A 12289-nucleotide genomic window follows, 5' to 3' on the forward strand; every position below is an offset into this window, starting at 1 on the left:
ACTACCTCTGGCAATAAATTATTGGCCATTAGCAAAAAAACTTTCGCACGATGAGATACACCTTAAACTTCCTGCATGCAAAAACTAAGGCCGTTACCCACTATCTGGCTTCGGTGTAGGTTGCCTCCCTAGGACTTATCACCCTACTTTCAAAATAAATAGGTTTATAGCTTCTTCCCACCTTTTGCAATAGTACTGTCCCAATGGCTACAGTGCCTACCATCATGGAAACAAAAAAATCATCTTCATTATTGGGAGGACACACCGTAGGCAGTTGACACAAGATTTCTTTCACCCTGTCAAAAGCTACTTGAGCCTCTTCATCCCATTTAAAAGCGTGCACCTGTGGCACCCTCTTTTGAAGGGGGTATACATACTGCGACAACGTACATCCAAAAAAAACTTGACAGATACTTCATCATGTGCACGAACGACACCAAAGCCTGTGCACTGGGAGGAGGTTCCATCAAGACTAGAGCCTTAACCTTTTCTAGATCCTCTTCAATCCCATTTTGTGATACCACTGACGGGAGAAAAGCGAACCCCTAACCCCCGACAGCCTCTAAAACACCGGGGACCGAATGGCGCGCCTCGAGCCTGTCACGGTAAAGCAAACAGAGGGCACCACCTAGCTTTAGCGGCTAGGACGCAAACAACACACCACCATAACAAAGTTTTCATCCAAGAGAGATGGATGCTTGGGAGTAATGATGAAGAGGAAGGGGAATGAGATCAAGTGAGAGAGAGAGAGAGAGAGAGAGTGAGGGAGGGGGTATAGCGGCTTAGTACTTAGGCATCACAAAAGGATGGAGAATCCGCACACCCTTCACACATACACAAGCTCACTCCAAACACAAGATTGGGTGGCGATTCCGCACACCTCACATGGACAAAACATTGCAAGAAAACATACGCACAAAACCTCAAGCTTTATTTAGAGAATAAGGCGATGAAATGGGGAGCATAGGGTAGGGGAATGAGAAGGGAGAGAGTGGTAGAGCACATGGCGGATAGGTGGGAGTTGATGGCGAAGACTCGCACGAGGGTTATGGCCATCATCCTTCATTTAGCTGCCCTTCATCTTCCATAGCCAACGGTGTAGAGGTCATGCTCAAGACAAGCATGGTGATTGCGGTGATGGTGATGGTGTGGGTGTGTGTGTGTGCACTAGGCACACACAGTGCATAGTGTGTTCTTTGGTGATGTTGTGTGTGTTTGTGTGATGGTGACCCCTCTTTATATAGGGGAGGAGGGGGGAGGAATTCTAGAATGTAGAAATGAAGAAATCATTATCTACATAGGCCATGTGACTGTGGGCCCCACTTGTCTGGCTGTGTGTATATGTGCCAGAACAACAGTCTCATGAGAGAGAGACTAAGAGAGAGAGATGGGTTGATGAAAAAAAGTGAGAGGTGACATGGAGAATAAAGTAATTACAAGAGGGGAGAGAGGGGAGTGTGTTCAGAGGTGAATCTGTGTGCAGATGTGTGTGAACACAAGAAAAATTAGGTAACCATAGGGTGGGGATGGGTCTGTGAGCACCTTTTTTCAGTGACTCTGAGTGTGTGTGAGTGTGGGGGAGATTATGTAGCTACAAGACAAGAGACATGGCGCCCTTTAGAGAGAGAGGGGGGTATTTGGGTCATGGGATATGATAGGAGAGAGAAAGGGGGGGTGGGGTATACTATTTTGGAAGATAGCATAAATTGCATGTGAGTTAGGGTGCATTATTGGTGAGTTAGAATGCATTATTGGTGAGAGGTGGGGTAGCTTGAGGGGAGAGAGAAAGGAGAAAGGACAAAGGACAAAGGGAAGAGAGAGGGGGTTGACCTTTTGAGTGGAGGAGAGGAAAAGGGACACACGGTGGGGCAACAGTGAAGAAAAAGGAGGCAAGGTGGGGATGGGCTGCCCCGCAGACATGAGGTGGTCTATTTTACCTTTCTCATATATTTACATAATCATACTTTATTTTTTTTCTTACTTTTTCCAATGCCTTTTATCACTCCCTCCCTAGGAGGGGGTTTTCATGGGGTGGGGACGAGAGAAGAGGGGTATGGGAGCTTGTCTTGTGAAAAGCCCCCATCATTAGCCCTCCCCTTTTGGCTAGAGGCATTCATGCCTCTAGCTCATCTGTTTCTTCTTCCGCTTAGCTTTAGGATCCGATATCGAGTTGCCTTCTGAATTAGCCATTCCATTTGGCCATTGGTGAGATTTTTGGGATATTCATGAATCTGTAACAGGTCCGCGTGATAGCTTATTCCTTGGAATAGTGTCGTTTGATTAAAGGGGAAGCCCATGGCTTCCAGAACTTTGTGCCAGTGTCCTCCTGGATCCCAAGTGAAAAATAGGATCATTGTCTGCAGTGTCCGAACAATAAAATTTGCATGCCAAATTGGACCAAATTTGTAACCACCATTAGCGAGAGGGGAAATGAGCATCTTGGCTCCTGCAAAGACAGAAGTGAAAATTATGATTCCCAAGAGTGTACCAAGAATCCACCATATATGGACTCCTTGTTGGTGTGGTGAGCTCATGTTGTCTTCAGAATCGTGATTACTGCCATGACTAGAAAAAACTGCGAGCATATCATGCTTCTTTTGGGTGTGCTCAAACATGTCAGCTTCCTTTACTGATGCTAATAGCAAGCCACCTACCTTGCGGTTTAAATTCAAGCGTAATCCACTTACCTTTCTCCAAAGAGAGGATGCACTATTTGTAAAAAATTGTACCAAATTGGGAATGATGTCTTCATTCTTGCATTCTATTAGGCTTTTGTCTATCCATGGCTCCTTTGCTCTTATCTCCATGCTGATCTTCTCTCTATATGTTAGAGCAGCTAGCCATAGCCATAGGTCTGATGCATCCCATGCAAACACAATGATGTGTTGTGGAGGAGTTTGGAACATCCTTAAAAGGTTGGCAGCATATTGATCATCAAACTTACTTTGAACACCCTCACATAAACTGGAGGCATTACCCATCTCCAAGTTTATAACACCCTTCAGTAGACTAGAGGCATTACCCATCTCTAAGTCTATAACACTACACAATAAAGTCTTGCTCGACTGCCAAGCCTCTGGAGAAATATCCAACTCCAAACCTTCAGTCATACTTACCTCTTCGTTATGGTCCTCAAGTGAAACTGCCTTGATGCAAGATTCCTTTAGCTTGCTACACTGTCCTGGGTCCATGCTGGTGCACAGGCTTCCGTTTTCAAAGCCCTCCCCTTTGCTTGATATGTTGTCCACCTTCTGCAAAGCCTTGCTAACAGGTTGGTTTTCCTCTTCTCTTGTATCTTTCATGCCCTTTGCATTCCTCTTACTCTGACGAGGCCTAATCAACACTTTACACATTCTTACGCTTACTGCCCAATGCTGTCAATTGATCGCTTTGGTGCCTATTTCATCCAAGGTTAAAGATGTACTCACATTTGTAACACAATTTTCTTGACTTACCTCCCCCACCTGGGTAGCATCTTTTGATTCTTTAACCTCTTGTTCCACTGCTTCAGTTCTTTGAATAGTCTTCTTACTTAATCCTTCTTCTGTTACACTCATCTTGACCTCTTCTGCAAGACCAATGATACTTGGTGTGCGGGTACCAATTGGTGGTGGGCGTAGGATGATTGTGGTGGTGGTTGCATTGGTGACTGGCGTCGAATTGGTGTGGCCAGCTGTGGTTGCACCGCTGGTGGTGTGATTTGAACAGGTGGGATTGGTTGCCTGAGTGGCGGAGGTCTTGCTCTTGGTGGAGAGATCTGATTCTGTCTCCCCCCTCTATTGAAATTCTGCCTCCTCGGGTGTGGGTAGTAGTACATTTCATGGCCATCTTCCCCGTAGTTGTAACAGTGGTACTCTGGGTTCTGCCTTCGTTGTCCTCTTCCTTGTTCTGGATTCCTTCCAGGTGTATGCCCTTGCTGCACCAGATGCACAGATAAACTCTCTAGTTGGGTGGTGATGCGACTCAGCAAGTCTTGCTCTTCTGATGCCTCCTGTGGTTGGACTCTATGATTGGCTGTTGCAGTCACTGGGGTTGGTTGGGCCGAGCTTGTTTCCTCTGACTCGTTTACTCTTTCTTACATGCGTAGCTTCTTGTCTTTAAGGCGGGCTACTTCGATTGCCAACTCATATGTTGCAGGAAACCTTCCCTTCACCTTCTCTCTAAGCGGCGACCATAGACCAGCAATGAAACGTCCCTTCTTTAGGAAACTAGGCGCTCCTTCACCTTCCTCCAGCGAGGCAACCCATCTCTCCCATAAGTCCACAAATTTAGACTCCTAAGTGGCATACTCCAGCAGGCCTCCCTGCTTTAATTCTGTTAGTAACTGCCATAGCCTCTCCGAGGTTGTGCCTCCACCAAACCTCTTTACAAAAGCAGCCATTAACACATCCCATGCATTCTTGGTGGCCTGGGGCAATGCATTATACCAGGACTTGGCCTCTACTTTCATCAGTAGAGGAAAAATTCTAAGTCGTGAAGCATCGTCATCTTTGTTGGAGACGATACAAGCAATGTCGAAATCATCCAAAAAGTTGGTGGTGAGATCCTCTCCCTTCTTTCCACTGAACGTGGGGAAAGAAACACTTGCCATGGTAGTGACTCAGGAAATTACAAACCTCTTTTTTTTTCTTTTTTTCTTTTTTTTTTACATTATATTAACAGTGCGGCTCATAGCAGCTTTTTTACAAGGGTGGGTGGATAGGTTAAAACAAGATAAAGATAGAAACATTAAAGGAATGATGGTAATCTAATATGGGGAGAATGATAGGGTTCGGGGAATTGAGGATTTCTCCTAGTACCGCCGCACCGAATAGGTGTACGATCTTCTGTTGGTAGAAGACTTTCCTATCTACATAGATATTCACATGCATATGCTGCAAGAATCTGAACGGGAATGCCGTTGGCCCGTTTTCCATCATGCACAAAGGATGAAATACTTACTTATAATCTTATCGTGCTAGTGTTGATGAGTCGGCACATCCACAAGAGGTCGTCGCCTTTCATGGGCTCTACCTTTCCTTCGTTGCTCAGCACGTACGGGGTGATGGCGACGCGTCTGACCACTCCCAGCCTCTTGGATAACAACAATTGCAGGTAATTTCCGTAGTCGGCGTGTTGCATGAATTCTACTCCATTCAGTTGTAACTCGTCCCTAGCCCACTGGGTTTCTCCCGTGGTAGAGAGCTTCTTCAAGATAATTTGTACCGGGAGAGGAGGAAGATCCTCCACTCTCTTTCCAAAACAGCGAGAGCAGTAGCCGAACCACTCTTCTCTAGGACATGGGAATCTTCTTACCACTTCTTCTTCCGGATTGTCGAAGTGGATTGGTAGCACTCGCATGCGTCGTGCAAATCGGTAGGCGACCTTTCGCCGCTTAGCTTCGGATGACTTCCTCTTTGGAAAACTGGGTACAACCTGGCTTTCTGAGCTTGAAGCACTTGCTTGGCCAGATGCTTCTCCCTTCGGGGTCATGTGTTTCCAGACTGGCTTATCTTCTCCTTGCCTTTGGCTCGAGCAGCCCCTTTAGGCCACTTTGGAGTTATAACTTTGACTGTAGTTTCTTTAGGGAAAAGAGGTCTCACCGTTTGCTTCCCTTCCTTGATGTGAATGACTTCTTTGTGATGAATGTCGATGTAGATGACTTCAGCCCTTTTGCTGCCTTCGTTACTGGCACTCATTGACAGTGTGCCTTGGTTGACAACAGTGATGGCACTTCACCTTCCTCCCACCTGATGCTCTCAATTTATAGTTGGAACGAGCGACACGAGATGGAGAATTTACCTCTTGAATGCTGACGACACTGCAGCCTGGCAGTAGCACCTCAATGAATGCGGCTAGTGCCTCCTTCGTCTCTTCTTCTTACGTCCTCTAGTTAAAAAATTCCTTTAACCATTCGTCCATGATTGATAGTGGGCGACACTTTCAGCATTGTAAACCGAAGGGTCTTAGAAAGCCCTCCTCAGTGGAGGCACCAAATGACGGGAGCAAAGCGAACCCCGAACCCCCGACGGCCTCTAAAACACCGGGGACCGAATGGCGCGCCTCGAGCCTGTCACGGTAAAGCAAATAGGGGGCACCACCTAGCTTCAGCGGCTAGGACGCAAAAAACACACCACCATAACAAAGTTTTCATCCAAGAGAGATGGATGCTTGGGAGTAATGATGAAGAGGAAGGGGAATGAGATCAAGTGAGAGAGAGAGAGAGAGAGAGAGAGTGAGGGAGGGGGTATAGCGGCTTAGTACTTAGGCATCACAAAAGGATGGAGAATCCGCACACCCTTCACACATACACAAGCTCACTCCAAACACAAGATTGGGTGGCGATTCCGCACACCGCACATGGGCAAAACATTGCAAGAAAACATACGCACAAAACCTCAAGCTTTATTTAGAGAATAAGGCGATGAAATGGGGAGCATAGGGTAGGGGAATGAGAAGAGAGAGAGTGGTAGAGCACATGGCGGATAGGTGGGAGTTGATGGCGAAGACTCGCACGAGGGTTATGGCCATCATCCTTCATTTAGCTGCCCTTCATCTTCCATAGCCAACGGTGTAGAGGTCATGCTCAAGACAAGCATGGTGATTACGGTGATGGTGATGGTGTGGGTGTGTGTGTGTGCACTAGGCACACACAGTGCATAGTGTGTTCTTTGGTGATGTTGTGTGTGTTTGTGTGATGGTGACCCCTCTTTATATAGGGGAGGAGGGGGGAGGAATTTTAGAATGTAGAAATGAAGAAATCATTATCTACATAGGCCATGTGACTGTGGGCCCCACTTGTCTGGCTGTGTGTATATGTGCCAGAACAGCAGTCTCATGAGAGAGAGACTAAGAGAGAGAGATGGGTTGATGAAAAAAAGTGAGAGGTGACATGGAGAATAAAGTAATTACAAGAGGGGAGAGAGGGGAGTGTGTTCAGAGGTGAATCTGTGTACAGATGTGTGTGAACACAAGAAAAATCAGGTAACCACCGGGTGGGGATGGGTCTGTGAGCACCTTTTTTAGAGACTCTGAGTGTGTGTGAGTGTGGGGGAGGTTATTTATCTACAAGACAAGAGACATGGCGCCCTTGAGAGAGAGAGGGGGGTATTTGGGTCATGGGATATGATAGGAGAGAGAAAGGGGGGGTGGGGTATACTATTTTGGAAGATAGCATAAATTGCATGTGAGTTAGGGTGCATTATTGGTGAGTTAGAATGCATTATTGGTGAGAGGTGGGGTAGCTTGAGGGGAGAGAGAAAGGAGAAAGGACAAAGGACAAAGGGAAGAGAGAGGGGGTTGACCTTTTGAGTGGAGGAGAGGAAAAGGGACACACGGTGGGGCAACAGTGAAGAAAAAGGAGGCAAGGTGGGGATGGGCTGCCCCGCAGACATGAGGTGGTTTATTTTACCTTTCTCATATATTTACATAATCATACTTTATTTTTTTTCTTACTTTTTCCAATGCCTTTTATCACTCCCTCCCTAGGAGGGGGTTTTCATGGGGTGGGGACGAGAGAAGAGGGGTATGGGAGCTTGGCTTGTGAAAAACCCCCATCACCACATGACCAAACACTGACCTCCCTCTTCATCCAGCCTCTGAAAACACAGTTGCAACTTTGAAAAATAATCCACCCTTGAGCTATAACATCCAATGTCGTCCATGAAAACCCGAATGAAGCTACCCAAATAGGGATCAAACACCTTGTTCATCCAATCCTGAAAGGTGGCATAGGTATTTACCAGCCCAAAAGGTATCCAGCGGTATGCAAAGAAACCCCATGGAGATATGAATGTCGTCTTGAGCTGGTCTTCAAGAGCAATCCCTATTTGAAAGTAACCTGAAAAACCATCCATAATGGAATACCTCTCATGTCCAGCCACTTGATTCAAAATCTCACCCTAAAACGGCAATGGGTAGTGATTCCTCTTGGTCGCAACATTCAATGGATTATAATCGTCACACACCCTCATCTCCCATTCTTTTTAGGAGTGATAACCACCGGGGAGACCCACTCTGATTCCTTCACAGGGTATATAATACTTGCATCCAATAATTGAGTGATCTCCTTCCAAAGGGATTTCTTTTGAGTCTCACCCAATCTCCTTAGCTCCTGCGCCTTAGGCTTGTATCCTTCCTTCAGGGCTATTTTGTGCTCAACACCCTTGGCTCCTCGCAAATCTTTATACTCCTTTACAAATAAGTTCAAAAAAGATTCACACAACTTTACAGACTAATTTCTCCTTCTTGTTCACGTCTCCACTTAGCATATTGATCACCTCTATAGTACCCATGGCATGCACCTGCGCTTGCAGATCCTCTTCCACACAAGGTTCTTCCATAGTGACCCCAAACAAGTCAGTATCAATCTTGAGCATATAATCCTTGCTTTCTTCTTCCTCTGTATTGGTTTAGCCCTCATCCTAGGCCGTTTCAGTGTCTTACTCATAGTTGGTGGTGTCCCCTTCGTCTCTCTCCGCCATAGGATGGAAATGGCTTTCCTTGGTCTTCAGATCCAGCACCACTTGTCTTCCTTTATCTTTATCAAGTAAGGTAAACACTTTGCTTTACCAATACTGTTTGGGACCTATTGCCAATAGCCACGGCCTACCCAAGATGATAGGATATGCATTATACCTAGCTTTCATCACAAAGAAGTCGATCAAGCACTCTATGTCCATCACTTTCACTCTTACATCCTGAGCCACACCCAAACACCTATCTCTAGCATGGTTAGCCATCCTCATGTGCACATTTGACTTGGCTTGTAACATTTAATGGCCTAAAAACTTGTGTGTAGCGGAAATTAGCATGAACATAGTGCGCATTTCATTAGAATAGATTCCTAATGAGAATTACAAGAGTGCTTGGGTGGAGAGAGCAACAAAATGCATAACACCTAGTTAGATAGCATAAACAATACTTTCAAAAGAGAGAGAAATCAAGATATTGACAATAGTTGAGGACCGGATTTGCATGGATCCGGTCCCCCTTCCAAAAGGCTTTGTATTATGGTTTCTCCCATCAAGAGAGACATTGTACAATACAATTCTTTGTGTTCCTTCAAGACTAGCTAGTGCAATGAGGATGAAAGCTTCATGCACTAAGCAAAACACTTAGCAACACAACATTAATTATCCCCGGTCTCAGACCCCAGACCTCACACACCTTCGAAGATGGTGAGAGCTAGCAGGGTATGAGAGTAGATTGAGAGGAAGAAGGAGTATCTTACGAGAAAGATGTACATCTCCTCACATAATCACTCATATTAGCATAACTTATCTTCGTAATTAGCATGGTAGAGGAGATGAGCATGCATTTAAGCTTGGCTCTTGGTTGGATTTGCATCCCAAAGCCAAGAGTTGTTGGTGTAGGCCTCCCTTCTCACAAGCTTGGAGTAGGTGGTAAGCTTTCCCTTAAAGCTTGAGAAGGAGAGAGATTCTTCTTTACTTCACACATGAGACTGTGTGAGTGTGTGTGTGATAATGCCCTGCAAAAATTATCCCCCTCTCTCTCTTGGGCGAGCCCCCTTGCTATTTTCTCTTGCTGACCTTCCATTGGACCTCCCTAGAGCTAGCCAATAACAATTAAGCAGCATAAGTGATAGCCTTCTGACATGTGTCCCCCTTTCCCCTTTTGTGAGAGCTTAAGGTAATTTAATAATTCAACTAAACTCTCATTGAACCCCTTTGCCTCCTGGCCAATAGGAATCAAGCAAGACATTGGGCTCCTGAATGCTCATTGGACCCCTTGGGAGACTGTCCAATAGTCTTCTAGAGGACTTAATTCTCATTCGTTCTTTTATTAAGTGTTTTTAAATTAATTAAACTAGATTTACTCTAGCCTAATTCTGATTGGTCCACCTCCAAGGACAATCCAATAGGAATTGGGTACACCTTGTGTGCATCTGGGCTAGGGATCGAGTTGACATGTGTCCCTCATTCCCTTTGTGTAAAGGGAGCTTGTGTGTGTGTGTGTGTGACTTTCTCTCTCATCCCCTACTCCCAAGGCTCGCCCCCTCCTATGTAGGGATTTGTAAAGACTTTTTGGGTCACACACAAAGCACCCAATTCCCTTAAGGTTGTCCTTTGGACACAACCTTTGAATTTTGGAACCTTAGCATTTTGGAAGTCTTAATGGGCTGAACCTTAGGGTCTTTTTAGCCCATTGTTGCACATGGATCTTTTGCAGATGGCCCCCCCTTTGGATCCCTATTTTCCCTCCTTTCGATCCCTACTGTGGCCGGTCTGCTAGCTTAACCAATATTCTAACTTTTTCTCCCCTGGCACTTCCTCATATTAAATGATCAGTTTAACATGAGAAAATCATTTAGGAGAATTAGATATTCATTATTATGAAATTACCTCTCTCTTGAAATCATAGTCGTCCTCGACTATGGTGTAGAGAAGATAAAGCATATTCATGAGTCCTTTTCTTAGCAGGTAGAGGATCCCTATGTTACCCTACGACATCATTCCACAATGGATGACTAGTTCATTTAGCTCTTGAGAGCCTGAGGCTGCCGCAAGCATGTATGCACATTAGTCCTATCAGTCTTCTATAGTAGAGTGACAAGCTCTACTTGGTGTTTGGGAGACGTCGTCTCCGCAAACTTGATCTATGCATGCATACTACTTCATTTTTGTGCACAATAAAGAAAAAGAGAGTCTTATAAGACAAAAAAAACTTTGTTCATTTTTAACATTTTGTACATTTGCTTACTCTTGGGAAGCATTGTAAGCATTGACAAGGTTTAGGTTATCCTTTAATTGTATGCCTTGCATCCATCTAGCATCTTCAAATGAATAATTCTTAAACTTAATAAGATATCGTCGGATAGTCTTACCACCTCTTAGTACCTTGTCTTCATGTCGGAGAATGGACTCAGGCTGCAGCACCTCCTCTTGGTCCTCGATCTCCGGTGGGTCTTCAATAGTTGGTTCTTGAGGTGGCTCTCCTTTGTAAGGCTTTAATAGGCTCACATGGAAAGCATTGTGTATGATCCAATGATTGGGCAACTTGAGTTGATAGGCCATCTCATTGATTGGCCTAAGAATCTGGAAGGGACCATGGTACATTTTTGCTAGTTTAGCATAGTACTTTTGGTGTCCCGTAGGATTCTTGCCCGTCGTGTGCCTTAATCGAGCCTTGGGAAACTTTAATAAGACCCAATCATTTTCTTTAAAGGCTTGGGCTCTTCTGTGCTTGTCAACAGCAGCCTTTTTCCTTTTCTGTGAGATAGAGATAGCATCCTTAATCTTTTGAAAAGATTCTTGTAGGTCTCCGCTATACTCATCTATAGCGAAGATCTTCCCATGTACCTTAAGTAGCAAGCGACTTTTTGATATCCCCTCAATTACCTCGAAAGGTGCTTTTCCCGTGGAAGTATGTACAGTGTTATGTAAGCATACTCCACTAAGGGTAAGTACTTCTCCCATTGGGATCTTTGATCTACTTCCGTTACATAGGCTTTTAGTAGATCGAGAATTCTTAGGCTAGCTATTTCACTTTGGCCATCCGTTTGTGGATGATAGGCCGAAGAGAAGTTTAGCCTTGTACCTAAATTCTCAAAGAGACCCTTTGAGAAATTACTGGTCATTCTAGGATCTCTATCCGACACTATGGACATTGGCAAGCCATGGTACTTGAAAATTTGTGAAATGAAGAGGGTTGCCATTTGATGGGCTTTGATAGTGTTTTTGACAGGTATAAAATGAGCTTGTTTACTGAACCTGTCTACTATCGTCCATATTCCCGTATTCCCATGGATAGACTTAGGCAATCCAAAGATAAAATCCATGGATATGCTCTCCCATGGTGAATTAGGGATTGGCAAGGGCTGAAGCAATCCAAGTTGCTTCCCTCTATCAAATTTTGTCTTTTGGCATACCACACATTTAGAGACATACTCTTGTATGTTCACTTTCATGGTAGGCCAATAGAAATATGTTTCAATTCCCTTTAAGGTAGACTGAATCCCTCTATGCCCCGCATAAGGAGGAGCATGAGATTCATACATTACTTTCTCACGTAGTGAGTTAGTAACGCATAGTCTATTGCCATAGAGAATATAACCATCTTGTAAAGTAAATGGTTCTTCTTTCTTCCCTAATGCAAGGGCTGAAATCACATCTCTAAAATTGGGATCAATAGCATACTCATCTATCATTGAAGATAGATCATTGTGAGTTGCTATGGAAACCGCATTCACTCTCGGCCGTCTTGAGAGTGCATCAGCTACTTGCTAATGCTTCCAAGCAATGTGAGCAATATGAAAATGAAATTGGGAAAGGAAATTTGCCCACCTCAT

The sequence above is a fragment of the Adiantum capillus-veneris genome, chromosome 2 (genome assembly GCF_014529385.1).
Source record: "Adiantum capillus-veneris isolate H3 chromosome 2, ASM1452938v2, whole genome shotgun sequence".
NCBI classification, from domain to species: Eukaryota; Viridiplantae; Streptophyta; class Polypodiopsida; order Polypodiales; family Pteridaceae; genus Adiantum; species Adiantum capillus-veneris.